Consider the following 19,575-nt stretch of genomic DNA (forward strand, 5'->3'; position numbering starts at 1 on the left):
AAAAAAAAAAAAAAAAAAAAAAAAAGTTAAAAGGTTATATATGTTTGAAGTTTTCCAAAATAAAAAGTTAAAAACTATGTTAACATGGAGGTGGCACTGTGAGTATATTTTTCTTCTTTGTGCTTTTCCCATGATCTAAAATATCTACAACTTTTTTTTGGGCATCAGGATCTTTATGTACCCACATTCCTGCTTTACTTTAACATTATAAACATTTTAGGCCAAATTATTCTCTTTTTGACCCAGGTTGTGATGGGAACCATCTGGTTACAAAGTGGTAGCAGATCGATGCCTGCTTTTATGTTTTTCTGGCCCCTCTCAACCTCCGACTGTCACTTCTCTGTTCTTTCTCAGTTGCCCCTTAACGGTCTATTCTAGCCCCTGTAAAACAAGGACTAAAAGTACTAACCTCGTTGTTAGGAGGTTTAAGAGAAGGCCAGCACTAAGCCAAGCTCTCAGGAAAATTCAAACAACAGCTTCTCTTTGCCCTTCAATATAGCTCCTCATCTCTCGTGGGCTGAGGAACCACCAGACCCGTAAACCAAATATACAGATCTAAGTCCACAGACCAGGTGAAGGCCTAGATGACAAAATACATGGGCTTTGTGACTCCACTACTGACTTCGAGGCTAAGGAAGGACTGACTTAGTGAGCTATTCCAAGACCAGTGAGTTCATGGTTCCCTGTGGCTGGTACCTCCACTGTGACCTGGAGTTGAGAAGGGGCCCCTCAGTTCCTGCTGCCACACTTGGAACAGTATGAGGGCTGCAGCAGAGGCCAAACACTGAGTGACCAGCCCCAAAGAGTAGATGGGGACACTGACAAACCAGTCACAAAGTTGGTGCCGTTTGCTCTTAGGGAGGAAAGGCAGGACCTGGGCAAGGACAGCAGTTGGAAGGTGAAGCCCAGACCTGGCCCTCAGTAGCAGTCGTGATCCAGCTTGAAGGGGCCATCATGGGACATGCCCAGGCAGTGGGCCTGCTTCTCAGTCAGCTTGGCCAACTTCACGTTCACCTTGCCCAGGTGGGCTTCAGCCACTGCCTCATCCAGCTTCCTGGGCAGGAAGTGAACCCCAACAGGGTACTTGTCTGGGTGGGTCTACAGCTCGATCTTCGCCATCACCTGGTTGGTGAAGGAGTTACTCTTCAGGAAGCTGGGGTGGCCCATGGCACAACCCAGGATGACCAGCTGACCCTCAGCCAGCAGGATGATGTGCCGCCCATTCTTCAGCCGGTACCAGTGCACCTGCGGCTTGAGGTTCACCTTCTCCACAGCGTTCTCGTTGAGCCACTTGACACTGATGTCCATGTCCAAGTGTCCAGTGTTACACACGATGGCAGCATCCTTCATCTGGTCAAAGTGCCAGCCAAGAAAGATGTCCTCCTGACAGTCCTCATCCAGGGCGGTCACCTGATAGCCCTCCATAGCAGCCTGCAGCGCGACAGTGCGCCGATGGGGTCCATCTCAGTGACGACGACGCGGGCCCGAAACCCCACAGGCCTGGGCCCAGCCCTCGCCCACATCGCCATAGCCTGCTACCACGGCTGCCTTGCCGGCCATCATCACGTCTGGGGCCCGCTCGATGCCGTCTCCGAGGGACTCCCGGCAGCCACGGAGGCTGTCAGACCTGCTCTTGGTGACGGAGCCGCTGACGTCGATGGCAGGGCCTTCAGGATCCCACTGGCCGCCATCTTGCGGCGCTCATGGACCCCGGCCGTGGTCTCCTCGGAGACGCCTCGGATGCCCGGCAGGAGCTGCGGGCGCGTGGTGTGGATGCGGTCGTGAGGTCGCCCCCGCCATCCCGAAGCCTGCTGAGGGGCCCGTCCTCGAAGCACAGCGCTGCTCAATGCACCACAGGTACTCCTCGTCCGTTCCGCCCTTCCAGGCATACACTGGAATGCCAGCCTTGGCGATGGCAGCCGCCGCATGGTCCTGGGTGGAGACGGTGTTGCAGCGCCCAGGGCGACGAGGGTCTCCGTGGGGACCGCCGCCTCCGCGGCAGGTGCAGGCAGCCAGCGAGGCGGGCGCCCTCCTGCGGCTTGGAGGCCGAGCCCCGCTCCCACGGGCGCAGCAGGCCCGCTCACGCATGCGCAGCAGGCCGCGCATCGCCCCGCCCTCCGTGCCCACAGCCGTGCGCCCCAAGCAGCGGGGCCGATGCCAGGGACTTTGCAGGGCAATCTGTCGGACATGCCGCGGCGCGGGTGAGGCGCACGGGCGAGGGGCTGGGCCTCAGTCTGGGAACAGGCACTGCGCGGGTGGCGCCGGGCCATTTTAATGGGATAAACTGTCATTTTAGAACACACAATATGAAAAGAAATCTAGAAAGTGACCAACAGCAGTTACAGCTTAAGGGGGGAGGGGGAGACAATAGGCTCTTTTTGCTTCAGTCTTACCCTTACCTATATTTTCCTAAATTTTCTATAGTGCACGTGTATTATTTTAAAACAGGAAGGCGAAGCCTATTTAAAAGTGCAATTAACACATAGACATCTGAGAACAGAAGTATTGTCTTGGCAATGGCCCCTACAGCAGACTTTTCTCTTAAAAAAATGCATACCTCTTCCATTGACTGTTCTTTCTATATTGGAACACCTTTTCTTACATCCAAACAGTTCAAGACTCAGATTTAAATTTTAAAGCCTCTTAATTAGGTCAGAGACTCTCCTGCTAAGCATGTGCTTCAGGTCACTGGAAGCCCACCTCACTGGGACAGGGGCCAGTCTGCCCAGGGCCGGACCAGTTCTTTCACAGGAAAACACGATGTAGAGATGAAAGGGCAATCTGACCTACCAATCCTTCCAAAACCTGTCCAGGATTTGGATCCTCAGACATTCCAGGTTTCTTTCCGACTCCAGCAGCCATTACCCCGAGAGCCAGCAGAAGGCGTGAGGAGTGGGTCTGCCAGGTCCTGGCCCCACCTCCTTCCTCTTGTCGCACTGTCTTGGAAGCCCATACACGGTGTAACTTAGGTCTACACACCTTAAAACATGAAATCAGTGCTTCTCCCAACTCAGCCTCTCCTCTGCAGCGCTGTCCAAGATCCCTCACTCCTGGCAGCACCATTGATGTTTTTCTGTGCCATGTGGGACTCCGAGCCACTCAGCTCCTCCATAGATAGAACGCCCTTCTCACATCCTTCATCCTGTCAATCTCTTATCCAGGAGGGACTGCTCACCTCCCTGACTGCCCTCCTTAACCACTTCTTCCACTCAGTTTAGGGATTCTTCAAATTCATAAGGTGCAAGCGCGAGTTCAAGACCAGTCTGGGCAACATGGCAAAACCCTGTCTCTACAAAAAAATACAAAAATTTAGCTGGGTGTGGTGACATACACCTGTAGTCCCAGCTGCTCAAGAGGCTGAGAGGGAAGGATCCCCTGAGCTGCCTTCTTTAACCTCTTCTTCCACTCAGTCTAGGGACTCTTCATAGTCACAAGGCACAAGACTCTCCTCATGCCTTGTGTAAGAGACAAGAAAAACCAAACAGTTTTTACCGCTGTCATACACTCAGCACAAGGTATTTCACCTCTGATAACCAAAATGTATTGGGGTTTTCCCCACACGTCAAGCAGTTCTCCAGAAGACACCAACCAGGTGTCCTACAATTTAACTCAATTCTGACACTCTTTACCTGGAGATGGAGTCAGACCCTACAGGTGAAGAGCTCAGTTCCACAAGGCTGTCTCCCTCTCCAGATGCCAGTTGCCAGGCCTATGTTGTATTCCCTGTACTTCTGACCAACCAGCAGAACTCGAGAGTTCCCAAGACTCCTTCCTCACATTGGATTTGCTAGGACAACTCACAGAACGCAGGGAAACGAGGCTGTCTGTCAGGTTTGTCCCCCTTCGTACATGTCTGCTTTCCCTGTGACCTCCACCACCACATCATGACGCAGCATGACGGCCTCACCAGAAGCTAGCACCATGCCCTTGAACTTCTCAGCTCGCAGAACCATAAGCTTAAACAAAAATTACAAATAAAATGAAAAAAAACCTCTTTTCTATATGTATACATATTTTTTCTTCATATTCTAAAAAACCTTAAATGAAATACTTTACTTACATTTACCTCTTTGTTATAAAGTATATTGCGAAGGACACAGATAAGCAGCTAGATGAAGTAACACACAGTGCAAGGTACCTGCAAAGGGGCACAGAGCTTCCACAGCCCCTCCTGAGGGGCCATGCCCCCAAGAACCTCCATGTGTTCAGCAGTCCAGAAGCTCTCAAACCCTGTCCTTTTGGGTCTTTATGGCAGCTTCGTTACATAGGCATGATCGATTATTGGCCATGAGTGATCAAATCAACTTCAGTCCTTCTCTCCTCCTTGGCAGAGGTCAAGGGTAGGGGTTGGGGAGAGAAGACGGCAAGTTCCAACCCTCTAATCACACGGTTGTTTCCTCCGGCAACCAGCTTCTATCCGGAGGCGATCCAGGTCCTTCCACCCCCACCCCAACACACACATAGGCCAGCCATCAGGATAGCATGCAAATACACATCCCTTTGGAGATTCCAAGGATTTTAGGAGCTGTGTGCCAGGAACCAGGAGCATAAACCAAATGCATACATGTCTTATTATGTCATAATATTACACCATGTAACTTTTTCAGGCATGAAGCCTAGCCTATGTTAATAGGTGTCTCAGGCCAGGCCACTCAAGTTGGGAAGACAAACAGAACATCACCTGTGGTCTGTAGGATGCTGGAGGGTCTTTCTCAAAGCCCAGAGCTTGCAGTGTTTGGATAAATGTGAATCCTTCGTGGATTTTGTGTGGGCTGCCTGACCACTCAGGCCTCTATGTGCTGTGCTGAGGAAAGCCAGGGTTCTCTCTGCACTTCAGGTAGCCAGGCTAATATACAGTGGAGCTGGTATCAGCATCAGGGTTTCCTGGCTGACTTCTCTGCATTTGGCATCTCACAACCACCAATCACTCCACATTCCCAGAGCTCTCACCATGGCAGATGTACTGGCCCCATCCAGGACTCTTGATTACACTGTCCTCTCTGGAAATACTTTATACCAAATACAGCTATTACCAATTGTGATTGTAAAAGAAAAAAAAAAATAAGGGAAAAACCTCTAGATCCTGGCAAGTTTCCTTTAGCATGCTGTGTGGGGCGGAACCAACTCCCCCAGCCCAAGCGACATTGATAAGAGCTGGGCTGTTCATACCTGTTACAGGAGTTTCCGCCTGAAGCAAATTATTGTTATTACCAGGTTATAAACCCTTAAAAGAATTCCTTAATGGAAAAGCTAACAGCTCATTAACTATAATGAGTGTCATGATATAGGACACGTTCCAGCGGAGGGAAGGCAACCGCGTTAACTCGGTCTTTCCGCAGCACCCGGGCTCATGACACGGATGGTCAACACCACACAGTGAGACCCTCCCGACAGGACCAACCGCTCTGCAGTTGTATGTGACTCTTCTGGTCCCTGCATCAGTCCCGGAGAAACCCAGTTTATTTACAGGACCTGCCTTGCACCTTGAGAGAATGCAACACATCTGGGGGATACCTTACAAAGAGGGGAAGTCAGCCACCGCCATCAGCAGACGTGAGACCATTAGCCTCACACACCAGGCTGCAAGGCAGGGCCTGTTATCACAAACAAGCTGTTTGCTCACAGTTTGAATCTATTTCTAGAGACTGTTTACCTAAATGAAATTACTTATCCACTGGGGCAGGGTTCAAAGCTCAAAAGATAAGTGCAATCGGCTACTAAAAAGATGCAAGCTTGGGAAAATGAGGGGGAAAGAACAAAGTCAGATTAATCCCGGGGGTGGGGGGAGTCTCAATGCCATAAAAATTACATGGCATTCCTTTAGACCATCAATTAATTTTAATTCCAAAAGTTCAAAGCCACTATTTAAAGGAACTAATTAATAGCTAATATTCTCCCCAGAGTGAGCTAGTCTGGTTTACAAGAGCAAAGGCATTGATGGGCTGAACGTTCCTTCTCTCACTGATCATTACAGGTAATGCTAGCCTGAGTCCCTGGAGGACGGGTCTGGGAGTTCCCACGCACGGAATAATCATGACACTTACTAGTCCGTACTCAGACCCTTGCTAAATTTTAGTTACTCTGCCTCTGGGGATGGGGCTCACCGCAGTCACCCTTGAATGATGGTCTGTAGAAAAGTGGACCCTAACGTCGCGGGTACATCTTGCCCCACGTAAGTTCTAGTATTATTGTTCTTTATATAAGCTACTCTAGGGGAAAGTCCTTATTTGACTTTTTTTAACCTTAGGTGCAGTGTGTTGAGTTCATCATACTCCCACCTCCACTCATTGTCACTGGGCTAAACGCACGCCTTCTCTTCAATATTTTTTAAAGGTCCTTTTGATCTTCCTACTCACTCCCATCCTCTCCTCTCACATGTAGGCTGCCACCCTAAGGTGCTTAATGTTTCTTTTGTTTGTTTGGATATCACTGTTTTGTGTTCATGTAATTTTCTTTATGCTCAAAATCCTCTTACCCAAGTATTACTTTTATTCATGTTATAGTCTGGTTCCTGTCCATCTGCGTTTTTGCTGTTTACACATTGTAAGTAATATCCATAATAGAATACTTGTGTCCTGATTTTCAACATTTCTATAGTGAGCTTTTATTTGCTTTAGTCTTTGATAATCTTTTTTTCTTATCTCCCTGCACCCCCAGCAGGTGACCACTGCTAACAGCATGGGCAGGGTCTATCTCTCCACACGTGTCCCCAGGATCACTCAGTTCTTTAAACTGGTGGTTACACGTGTGTGTGTGTGTGTGTGTGTGTGTGTGTGTGTGAGAGAGAGAGAGAGAGAGAGAGAGAGAGAGAGACAGAGAGAGAGAGGGAGAGAGAGGAGGGAGGGAGAGAGAGGGAGAGAGAGGAGGGAGGGAGAGAGAGGAGAGATATTTGGTTTACTGAACTGGATTCATAATCCTTATCTCTGTGGTTTGCTATTCTCATCTAAGAATATGATACGATTGTCCTTCCAGGGCAGTAGGTCCTGATCTCTGATGTTCTTTTTTAATAGCTGTCTAGTAATTCGTGGAATAGGTGGATGTTCATTGTTTACCCAACCATTCCCTTACTCACGGCATTTGGGTCGCACTCAGTTTTTCATCACTACAAACAAAGCCGCATATTTATGCACATGAATCCATAAGTACCGGTGCTTTCACATCTAGTGTGCAAGAATTTTTTGCTAATATAAATGGTATTGAGTTAAATATCGCTTTGCATTTCAGAGTTCACTATGCACTATACTTTTACTGTCTATCCATGTTATAATTTGTAGACCTAATATGTTGGCTCTAACCACTGCACAATATTCCATAGTGAGTCCCCAGTTCACTTAACCTATCAGTCTCCAGACGCCTGTATGTAATAGCAGCACTGTGGGTAAGGTACTTTTTAAATACTATGGAAAGTTTAATATGCTTAAAAATAAAGCACCACGCCAGGTGTGGTGGCTCACACCTGCAGTCCCACCTACTACAGGGGGTGAGGCGGGAGGGTCACTTCAGCACAGGAGTTTAAGGCCAGCCTGGGCAATAGAGCAAGAACCCTATCTCCATAAATAAACATAAATAAATAAAGCATCAAATAGAAAACACATAATTCCACCTTTTTCAAACTCTCAGTAGATTCGATTCTGGAAAATTGTTATGAGCAAACAGGGAACAAGAGAAAGGAGATCACAGGAATTGGGGGACTGACATTTGTTGAAAACCTGTGTCAAGCACCTTACAAAAATCTTATGTGATTCTAAATGTAGACCTTGGAGGCACTGACCAGATGAGGAAACCAAGGACCAGAAACACTCAGCGCATTCCTCATACTCATGGTGGGACTGGGATTCAAAGCCAGGCCTTCTTGGCCCTTCCCACTACTCCTTGTGAACTGCAACCCAAACTAACACCTCACTTTTTAGAAAAGGTCTCCTAAGTGGCATGGAGGATGGGTTAGGTGAAAGTGCAGGAGTATCACAAGATTTTCGATCTCAAATTTCATCCAAGGAGCCTAAGAATACTGAAAATTGAACACAAATGAATGTTCTTCATGTTCCAAAAAGCTCGAAAAGTCTAACCAATTTCTAGAGCTTTTGTGGGAAGATGCTGGTGTTACCAAGAACAGCAGGATTATGGATTGAATTCAGAGTCTTCCTGGTTCAGGGAAGAGGCCAGGCCTTGCTGGCAAAGGCAAGGCCTAGAGAGCCATGTGAAATGTGGTCAGATCATTAACGATGTTGCTGAGCATGGAAGGAATGTGAAATAAATGCAGATATCTGCCCCGCGTCCTGGGACGGTCACAGAGTTTCTTGTTTGGCACTGGACTTTCTCTTTCTAAACACAAGGGACCTGCCATGATAACCTGCTGTGGTGAGTTGTGAGGAAGGATCTAGAAACCATCATAATCCAGCCAGCAGCAGTTGCTAGGCATGTATGCCAGGCCATGGGTAAAGTACAAAAGGGAAAGATGAAATAATAAATATTAACTGTTGGCATAATTTTTGCCCTGGAATCCAAAAACAAAACCGAGGCTTGATGCCACTTAGAAGTTTTAAAGTGAACTGAGACCCAGCACCTTACCAGCTTGGGTTGCTGGGTCGTCACTCTGGTGAAACTCAGGTTCAGAGGCACAATAAGAGGCAAGGTTAGCTGCCTGGTCCCCTTCCACACCACTAAGCGGCCACCAAACCAGCTTGGGTTCCCGGGAAAAACAGCAGAGGTTGAGAGAGGGAGGGGTGCAAGAAATTTAAACTGTTTCACCAATGGAGTGTATTAGTCCGTTCTCACGCTGCTAATAAAGCCCTACCTGAGGCTGGGTAATTTATAAAGCAAAGATGTTTAATTGACTCACAGTTCCACATGGCTGGGGACGCCTCAGGAAACTTACAATCACGGCAGAAGGAGCTCTTCACAGGGTGGCAGGGGAGAGAATGAGTGCCCAGTGCAGAGGGAAGCCCCTTATAAAACCATCACATCTCCTGAGAACTATCACGAGAACAAGACAGGGGAAATTAACCCCATGATTCAATTATCTCCACCTGGTTCCTCCCACCATACGTAGGGATTATGGGAACTGCAGTTCACAATTAGATCTGGAGCTGGGCGCAGTAGCTCATGCCTGTAATCCCACCACGTTGGGAGGCTGTGGCGGGAGGATCACTTGAGGTCAGGAGTTCAAGACCAGCCTGGCCAACATGGTGAAACCCTGTCTCTACTAGTAATACAAAAAATATTAGCAGGGCATGGTGGTGCACGCCTGTAATCCCAGCTGCTCGGGAGGCTGAGGCAGGAGAATTCCTTGAACCCAGGAGACAGAGTTTGCAGTGAGCTGAGATTGAGCCGCTGCACTCCAGCCTGGGCAACAGAGCAAGACTCCATCACAAACAAATAAATAAATAAAAAAAATTTTTAAAAAGATGAGATTTGGGTGGGGACACGGCCAAACCGTATCATGGAGAATTTCCATCTTAAAGTGCTCACAGCTCCTGTAGGAAAAGGCAAGTAAAACATACCATACAACAGGCACAGAGGTACACGAGCTGTGCAGTAAAAGTAAATACAGAATTGACTCTGGTGGGGGGAGATAAGAAAGACCTCATGGATGAGGAAGACCTCCCATTTAATCTGAGCCTTGAAGGATGAACTAACAGACATCCTAATGGCCAACATTTACTGCAAGCTTGGTAGGTGGCCAGTACGCTCTAAGAGCTTTGTGTGTACGATTTCATTTACTCTTCCCAATACTTTTATGAGACAGTTGCTAGAGATGAGAAAAAAAATGAGGTGCAGAGAGGTAATTAACTTTCTCTAGGTCATACAGCTAAGTAAGTAGTGGAATAGGAAATTGAACTTAGGTCTTTTGTACTCCCCAATTCCCAGGTTCCCTGTACTCCCTCCAAATTTCCTTTCAAAAAGGAGTATGGAAAAGGGCTTACAGAGAAGATGGCTTTTTAAAATGCCTTAGCAGCAAGAAGGTGCCTGGACTTTCAATGAATGCCACTAGGGGGCGGTAGAGAAGGGAGAAGAAGGGAGGAAATGGGGATGGAATACGGGAGAGGAGGGCGCAATGAGCCAGGAAAGAGCCTGGAGCCAGGAGTGGAAGAAAGGGGACACCAAGGTCAGAAGCATGATCTTTTCTAAGAGCATCAAAAGGTTTCTGTCTTGATTTCAATTGAGGTGAAATTCACACTCCATAAGATTAACTATTTTAAAGTGAACAATTCAGTGGCATTTAATACATTCACAGTGTTGTGCAACGGCAACCTCTAGTTACAAAACATTTTCATCAACCCAAAATGAAACCATGTACTATACCCATTAATCCTAACCCGTTACTCTTCTTTGCTCCCTCCCCCAGCCCCTGGCATCCACCAATCTGAGTTTTGTCTATATGGATTTACCTAGTCTGGACGTTTCATATAATGGAATTATACAGTCCGGACTTTCGTGCTGGGCTTCTTTCACTTAGCATAATGTTTTCAAGGTTCATGTTGTAGCATGTATCAGTACTCCATTCCTTTTTATGGCTGAGTAATATTTCATTTTATAGATATACCACAAGTTGCTTATCCATTCACCTGTTGATGGACATTTGAGTGTTTCTACCTTTTAGCTATTACAAATAGTGCTACTATGAACATTTGTGTATATCATATGAGTTTTTAAGCTGATCTATGCTTAAGAAAGACAGGAAAGAATTAAGAGTGAATGAGACCAAATTGGTGAATGATATGCACAATACCTAGAACCAGCAATGAGAGTCTGAGAAAAGTGAGACAGCTGAGACAGCATTTAGAAGTAGAATCAGCAGGATGAGCCATGCATCAGATGTGATGATGGCAAACAGATGGCAGGTGGGGAAGAAAGAAGCATCCGAAAGACTCTATAGTGTCAACCCTCGCCAGTGTGGTGATGAGGCAGTCGTGGAGTGAGGAAGAATGATGCTGGAGTTTAGATAGTGCATTTAGAACTGAGTTTGGAGTACCAGTGGCTGCCCCACTAGACATCCAACATGAGGTCAGTAATGCCACTCAGCAAAGCATGCTGTGTTGGACAGGCCAGGAAGGAAAGCATGTGCAGAGCTAAGAGATGAGGCTGAAATGCTAGGAAATCCCATCTAAGATGAGAGCATGATTCTGTGCCATTGTGTGTGGTGTGTGTGATCTGCTCTTTCCGGAATGCCATTCCTGCTCTCTGAGTCTGGATGTCTCAAGATCCAGCTCAATGACACTTCTTTCTAGCAAATTCTGATGTATTAGTTTGTTTTCACACTGCTGATAAAAACATACCCAAAACTGGGAACAAAACGAGGTTCAATTGGATTTACAATTCCACATGGCTGGGGAGGCCTCAGAATCATGGCAGGAGTCAAAACACTTCTTAAATGGCAGTGACAAGAGAAAAATGAAGAAGAAGTAAAATCGGAAGCCCCTGACGAACCCATCAGATCTCGTGAGACTTACTCACTATCATGAGAATAACACAGGAAAGACCGTCCCCCATGATTCAGTTACCTCTCCCCGGGTCCCTCCCACAACACATGGGAATTCTGGGAGATACCATTCAAGTTGAGATTTGAATGGGGACACAGCCAAATCGTATCACCTGCTAACCCCAAGCGGAGTTACGTTTCCCATGACACCGCAAATCATATCAGTGATCACACTGTGTTGCAATTCTGTAATCATCTGTCAACTCATTGGAGTTTGAGGCAAGGATGTTACCCATTATCTCTCTATGCAGCATATACAAGGCACATTATAAACATCTGCCAAACAAGTGAATTAAAAAATCAAAGATCTGTGTAGAAGACGGAGAAGGAGCTATGAGTGGAAGGAGTAGAGCCAGAAAAGAGTAGATGTGTGGAATCCAAGAGAACATTCCAAAAAGAGAGAAGGAACCGTGTACAACGCTACAGCAAAGTGAAACCGAACAAGAAGAGGCCATTGGAGTTAGGAATCGGGATGACCACAGACCTTGAGAAGGCTTATTTGCATGGGAACCTGGGGATGGGGGATTACAGTGGGGCGAGGAAGGGCAGTAGGGACAGGAGATCGTAATGAGTTAGGGAAGAAGGGGGAGATGGTAAGGTGGCAGAAAACGCTCTCTGTAAGTGGGTGAAGGAAAAGAAGTGAAGAATAGCGGGAGGGAAGTCACTTAAGAGAAAGAAAGTTTTTCCTTGAAGATGAGAAAATATTTATTTGTCAGGGTGGAAGAGCCACTGAAGAAGAGTTAAAAAGCAAAGCAAGCAGAATGAAAAGAAATAGATGGACCAAGAAAATGAAGGAGAATAAATACAGCTGTTGTGGGGGGTGAAGATTTTCAAGAAGGCATGCGGTAGACTGTGTTATCCTTCCGCAAAAAAACCCACCTCACAGGTGGAGAGTGTGTTTTCCTGCCCCGTTGACTCTGGGTCATGATTGTGCTTTGACTGGTGGGTTGCAGGAGAAAGTGCCAATGTGGCAGCTCCAAGCAGAGGCCTTGAGAGGACGGGCGTGGCCATGTGTCCCCTACTGTACCTCTTTCCTGAGAATATTAGGCCAGGCAGCCATTGAGTGCTGCCGGGGTCTGCTGGGGACCCCAAAGGAGAGCTGCGGTCCAGACCTGAACCACACCTGCAGCCTGAAGCCCAGCCCAGCCCTGCCCTGCCAAGCCCAGGACCTTGAAGGAGAAACAAAGGCTGTTAATTGCAAACACTAAGGTTTGGGGTTGTTTGTTACCACAGCAAATGCTGACTCACATGAGGCAGGGAGGAGTAATGTGTCTCGGACGGGTCCAGGGCCGCCGCTTTCTCAGCAGCAGGAGGGAGGAAAGAGAGATCTATGAACGGGTAAAAATAGAGCCGTTTGCAAGAGGAGGGAAGGGAAGTGGAGGAACTCTCCACACCTGGTGTGCTTTCGCTGTCTCAGCTCCACTCCAGGCAAGGTCACCTGCAGAGGGGGCAGCAGCTCTGTGGACTTGAGGAGAGGAACAAGTAGAGGGGAGCTGCCATGGGGGATGGGGACAGAGCCAATCTGGAGGCCTGAAAAGAACACCAATGGTCACCAAGCAGCCACTGAGCCCAGGCTCCCAAGTACACACAGGAATGGAGGGGGAGGCGGCTTTCAAAGTAGAGAGAAGGCCCAGTGCTGTGCCTCACACCTGTAATCCCAGCACTTTGGGAGGCTGAAACCCTTGAGGCCAGGGGTTCGAGACCAGCCTGGCCAACATGACGAAATCCCATCTCTGCTAAAAGTACAAAAAATGAGCTGAGCATCGTGGCACACGTCTGTAATCTCAGCTACTTGGGAGGCTAAGGCAGAGAATCGCTTGCACCTGGGAGGTGGAGGCTGCAGTGAGCTAAGATCGCACCCTTGCACTCCAGCCTTGGTGACAGAGCAAGTCTCCATCTCAAAAATAATAATAATAATAAAATAAAAGTGGAGAGAAGCAAAATGCGGTAGAAAGACATTTCCTACATTCAAAACCTGAAGCAAAACTTTCAGTCTCCTTATTTGCTGTATCAAGGACACAGTTCTGACAGCGAGGCCGATGTCCTGGGCTTACTGATATTGGGTGCTATTGATGATAGCCACCAACAGGTAGAACTTGGGTGATTGGCAGCCTACCCTTCCTCCTCACTTTCTGCAGTCTCTGCTATTGATACAAGTCCCTTCATGGAACAGCCAGCCAAAGAGCAGAGACAGCAGGGCAGTGGTTCAGGGCCCCCGGCCTGCAGTTTCTGGGGTTTCTGCAGCTTCTGCAGTTTCCATGTCCTACAACTTCCCAGCTCTCTCTCCCATTTTTGCTGTCAAATTTCAAGGCTTACAGCAGCATCTTTGAAGCTGCTGCCACAGTTCCTACACATCAAAAGTGCCCACATATTCTAGAAACTTCAAAATGAATTGGACATGGTGGCTCACACCTGTAATTCTAGCTACTTGGGAGGCTGAGGCAGGAAGATTTCTTGAGACCAGGAGTTTAAAATCAGCCTGGGTAACATAGCAAGACCCCATCTCAACTATTTAAAAAAAAAATGTGGTCCGGCACGGTGGCTCAGGCCTGTAATCCCAGCACTTTGGGAGTCCGAGGCAGGGAGATCATGAGGTCAAGAGATTGAGGCCATCCTGGCCAACATGGTGAAACCCCATCTTTACTAAAAATGCAAAAATTAGCTGGGCATCGTGGCGCAGGCCTGTAGTCCCAGCTACTCAGGAGACTGAGTCAGGAGAATCGCTTGAACCCAGGAGGCAGAGATTGCAGTGAGCCGACGGTGCCCCTGCACTTCAGCCTGGCAACAGAGCAAGACTCCGTCTAAAAAAAAAAAAATTAATAAACCAGGCATGGGGGCACACACCTGTAGTCCCAGCTACTCCAAAGGCTGAGGCAGGAGGATTGCTTGATCCCAGGAGTTTGAGGTTGCAGTGAACTATAATCATGCCATTGCATTCCAGTGTGGGTGGCATAGCTAGACCGACCCCACATCTAAAAAGAAAAAAAGAGGCTGGGCACGGTGGCTCAGGCCTGTAATCCCAGCACTTTGGGAGGCCAAGACGTGTGGATCACTTGAGATCGGGAATTCAAGACCAGCCTGGCCAACATGGTGAAACCCCATTTCTAATAAAAATACAAAAATTAGCCAGGCGTGTTGGTGCATACTTGTAATCCTAGCTACTCAGGAAGCTGAGGTAGGAAAATTGCTTGAACTAGGAAGGTGGAGGTGGAGGTTGCAGTGTGAGCTGAGATTGCAGCGCTGCACTCCAACCTGGGCAGCAGAGCAATACTCCATCTCAAAAAAAAAAGAAAAAAAAACTTCAAAATGGCTCAGTGGCAATAATATGTATTTTTTAAAAAGAAAGAAGGCCGGGTGCGTTGGCTCACACCTATAATCTCAGCATTTTGAAAGGCTGAGACAGATGGATCACCTGGGGTCAGAAGTTCGAGACCAGCCTGCTCAACATGGTGAACCCCATCTCTACTAAAAATACAAAAATTAGCTGGGCATGGTGGCGGGCACCTGTAATCCTAGTTACTTGGGAGGCGGAGGCAGGAGAATCACTTGAGCCTGGGAGGCAGAAGTTGCAGTGAGCAGAGATCATGCCATTGTACTCGTCTGGGCCACAGAAGAAAGGGGAAGGGAAAGGAGAAAGGGAAAGGGAAGGGACTCGGTATGGTGGCTTGCACCTGTATTCCCAGCACTTTGGGAGATCGGAGTGAGGGTTCTGCTTGAGGCCAGATGTTTGCTGCCAGCCTGGGCAAGATCCTGTCTGAAGGAAGGGGGGGAGGGAGGGGGAGGGAGGGAGGGAGGGAGGGAGGGAGGGAGGGAGGGAGGGAGGGAGGGAGGGAGGGAGGGAGGGAGGGAGGGAGGGAGGGAGGGACAGAAAGAAATGAAGAAAGAAAAAAATTGAAGATTTTTATTTTTTATTTTTTATTTTTTTTGCAGGAGTTAGTGCAGCTGGATGGCAAAAAGCCATAAAGCAGCGATGGTTTCTGCTAGAGGTCAGGCGATGTGGTAACCGAGAGCACCGACCCTGGGTTTGAATCCAGGATCTCCCAGACTGATTAACTTAGGGCAAAATGCATGATCACACTGCGCCTCACTTCTTATTTTATATAATGGAGATAATAACCATACCTATCTCACAGGAATCGTGAAGGTTAATAGATCAAATCATGTAAAAGTTCCTGGAAGTAATCGGCACATAGTAATTCCTCAGCACATTTAGTCCCTGCCACTTGGCAGCTGGGGCCTTGGGGAATTATTCACCTCATCTGCGCCTCACTTTCCTCGCCTGTCTAATGTGGGTAACAACAGTGCCCACTCCGTAGGGCTGTTATGAGATATCAACGAGGCAGGATGCCTGGCTCGTAGTAAGCATCATAAAAGTGACGGCTGTTATTTCCCTTCTTTTTCTCCATGCACTTATGAAAAAATATCTGTTCACTTTTTCCAGCAATTCTCAACTATATCAAACCTAACAACTTCTTTTGAGAACAAATATTTTTAGTTTCAACATACCATCCTGAGATAGAACCCACCGACAAAATAACTTACCTATTTACATAATGTCAAAAATATATACAACGCACTCATTGTATCAAAAGGATTGTAATTAATAATTGACATAACTAAGTAGTCAGATGCTTGTCCCTACTTAAACTGGGTAAGTTTGCATTTAAGAGAAGAAGGCAGTCCGCACAAGGACAGGTGAAGCACCAGAGGGACAGGTGGATGCTAGAATAACATCTAGTGTTTAATAAATGCTAACAGACAAGGCTTAAGTGTACATTCTAAAAGAAAGCAAGAAATTAATCAGAGGAGAAATAGCATGCCAAAACAAATTACAGATCCTCAAAGTGGAGAAAATGAGTTAGTACTAATATTCTTGCCAACAAATAGGGCCTAGTTTACAGGAAGGCATCGAATAATTACCCCTGTTATGACTGGAAGCCAGATGGGGATAACGTCACATAGCAAATGTGTCTCCTCTCGGGAAATCCCACTGCATATTAAAACTTACAGTCTGGCTGGGCGTGGTGGCTCATGCCAGTAATCCCAACACTTTGGGAGGCTGAGGCAGGTGGATCACCTGAGACCAGCCTGACCAACGTGGTGAAACCCTGTCTCTACTAAAAATACAAAAAACTAGCTGGGCGTGGTGGCACATGCCTGTAATCCCAGCTACTCAGTAGGCTAAGGTAGAAGAATTACTTGAACCTGGGAGGCGGAGGTTGCAGTGAGCCAAGATTGCACCACTGCACTCCAGCCTGGGCAACAAGAGCAAAACTCTGCCTAAAAAAAATAAATAAAAAATAGGCCAGGCACAGTGGCTCACACTTATAATCTCAGCACTTTGGGAGGCCGGCTGGGTGGATCACAAGGTTAGGAGTTCAAGACCAGCCTGGCCAAGAGGGTAAAACCCAACTCTACTAAAAATACAAAAATTAGCTGGGCCTGGTGGTGGGTGCCTGTAATCCCAGCTACTTGGGAGGCTGAGGCAGGAGAATTGCTTGAACCTGGGAGGTGGAGGTTGCAGTGAGCCAAGATCATGCCAGTGCACTCCAGCCTGGGTGACAGAACGAGACTCCATCTCAAAAAAAAAAAGTTAAAAAAAATTAAAAATAAATAAACTTGCAGTCAGCGTCTGGAACTTAAGAACCCTCTGGGGGAACAGAGAAGGGAATAAAAAAGAGGAAATTAATAACAGAGACTAGAAAATGGTTATACAGGAGACTTCCAGGAACAGCGTCAAGGAACGACTGAAAAAGGAGAGGCAGCTCCTATAATTCGAAATAATTTCATTGTGAAATTTTCACCACATAGATTTCTTTTTGATATTTGACAACCAAAAACATGTTGTAGGCACACACCTGTAGTCCCAGTTACTCAGGAGGCTGAGGTGCGAGAATTGCTCAAGCCCAGGAGGTCAAGGCTACAGTGAGCCGTGACTGTGCCACTGTGCGCCAGCCTGGGTGACAGAGCCCCTTTCTGCCTGAAAACCACAAAACAAAACAAAACTAAAATGTTTGAATAGATAGCATGGCAATAAAATGAAATACTTTTAAACCAAGCTATTCTGAAAATTCAGTGCAATCCTTGAAATTAATGTGTCTCTAGTAATTAATTATTGGGTTCTAAAAATCTTTTTTTTTTTTTTTTTTTGAGACCTTCAGTCTTGCTCTGTCGCCCAGGCTGGAGTGCAGTGGTATGCTCTTGGCTCACTGAAACCTCTGCCTCCCGGGCTCAAGCGATCCTCCCACCTTAGCTTCCCGAGTAGCCGGGACCACAGGCACATTCCACCACACCCAGCTAACTTTTAAAAATTTTTTTGCAGAAACGGGGTTTCATCATGTTGCCCAGGCTGGTTTTAAACTCCTGAGCTCAAGCAATCCACCCACCTCAGCCTCCCAAAGTGCTGGAATTAGAGGCGTCAGCCACCACGCCCTGCCTGGTTCTAAGAATCTCTAAAGGAATCTCAGATACACATTTGCAGTGGGTTTTTCTTGCTTATGATGAAACTCTTTTCAACTAAAAATGCAGCTGGACATGTTAGACTACATTGAACAATAATGTTGAGAAAATGCCTTTATTTCATTTCACCTTTCCTCTCCATAACACCATCCTATATTGTTGGCTATTCTTATAATCATTTTCTATGATTATTTAGTATTATTATGTATTAAATTACTACTGGTTTATATTTAATGACACATTTAATTCACTGGGACATTCGAAAGTCAAGCAGGAGGCTGGACGACAACATCGCCCTGATCTGTCCCACAAAGGCCAAAATGTCTAGCTTCCTCTGTCCCTGCCCACTAAATGCTAGCAGCTCCTCATCACTGTCACAACCAGAAAATGTCCCCACAAATTTCCAAAATGCCCTTTTTGGGAACACTGCCTTATCTAATTCATTCAAGCTTCCACAGGAGATAGTGAGCACCTCTTTTGTACCGGGAAACTAATCTACTTAGACTCCTCCTCATCCCAAAGTTCTGGGTTAACAGGGGTGAGCCACTGTGCCCAGCCAAAAGTGAAACTAAATTTTTAGAAAAAAATGTATGAGAATATTTATCTAATGTCAGGTGGGGAGTCCTTTCCCAATCCAAAACTTAGAAATCACAAAGGAAACGAATTGACTACCACCAAGTTTTTAAAAGAAAAAGTCAATAAAAATATTTGTTATAAATATTCTTAAAACGCCTCATATAGAGAGGAATTTTACAAATTGATTAAAAGGAAAAGAAGTACAATAACATGGCTGGGTGTGGTGGCTCATGCCTGTAATCCCAGCACTTTGGGAGGGTGAGGTGGGAGGGAGGTCAGGAGTTAGAGACCAGCCTAGGCAACATAGCAAGACCTATGAGAGCAAGCCAGGAGATTAAGGCTGCAGTGCGGCAGTCCAGCCTGGGTGACAGAGGCCCTGCCTCAAAAAAACAAACAAAAAAAGTGATAAGCACAGTAATGCGCATGTACTTAATGCTGTTAAACTCTATGCTTGAAAAAAGAGGGAAAGAAAACTAAGACAGCAGCAGAAAAATAGGTCAGGGAGCAACAGCAGAAAACAGAAAATCCACGAGATCAATATAGTTCCACAAATACATGTCGCCTCATTAGTAACTTAAAGAATACAAACTTTAAAGTTTTCTTTCTTTTTTTTGGAGATAGAGTCTCGCTCTGTCGCCCAGGCTGGAGTGCAGTGGCTCAGTCTCGGCTCATTGAAACCTCGGCCTCCTGGGCTCAAAGAATTCTCCTGCCTCAGCCTCCTGAGTATCTGGAATTACAGGTGGGTGCCAACAAGCCTGGCTAATTTTTGTATTTTTAGTAGAGACGGGTTTCACCATGTTGATCAGGTGGATCTCAAACTCCTGACCTTGTGATCCTCCCACCTCAGCCTCCCAACCTGCTGGGATTACAGGCATAAGCCACCGCACCCAGGCTAGTTTTCATTTTTAATTGATAAAATTAGCAAAAGAAATAATTTGAGGGCCGGGCGCGGTGGCTCAAGCCTGTAATCCCAGCACTTTGGGAGGCCGAGGCGGGTGGATCACGAGGTCAAGAGATCGAGACCATCCTGGTCAACATGGTGAAACCCTGTCTCTACTAAA

At 46.8% G+C, this 19,575-nt stretch overlaps 1 pseudogene; it reads right to left on the reverse strand.

Moving 5' to 3' along the window:
• Positions 1-918: 918 nt before the first annotated feature.
• Positions 919-2,189, reverse strand: LOC108283236 (annotated as a pseudogene).
• Between the last annotated feature and the right edge of the window lie 17,386 nt (positions 2,190-19,575).

The sequence above is a fragment of the Cebus imitator genome, unplaced genomic scaffold (assembly GCF_001604975.1).
Source record: "Cebus imitator isolate Cc_AM_T3 unplaced genomic scaffold, Cebus_imitator-1.0 Scaffold257, whole genome shotgun sequence".
NCBI classification, from domain to species: domain Eukaryota; kingdom Metazoa; phylum Chordata; class Mammalia; order Primates; family Cebidae; genus Cebus; species Cebus imitator.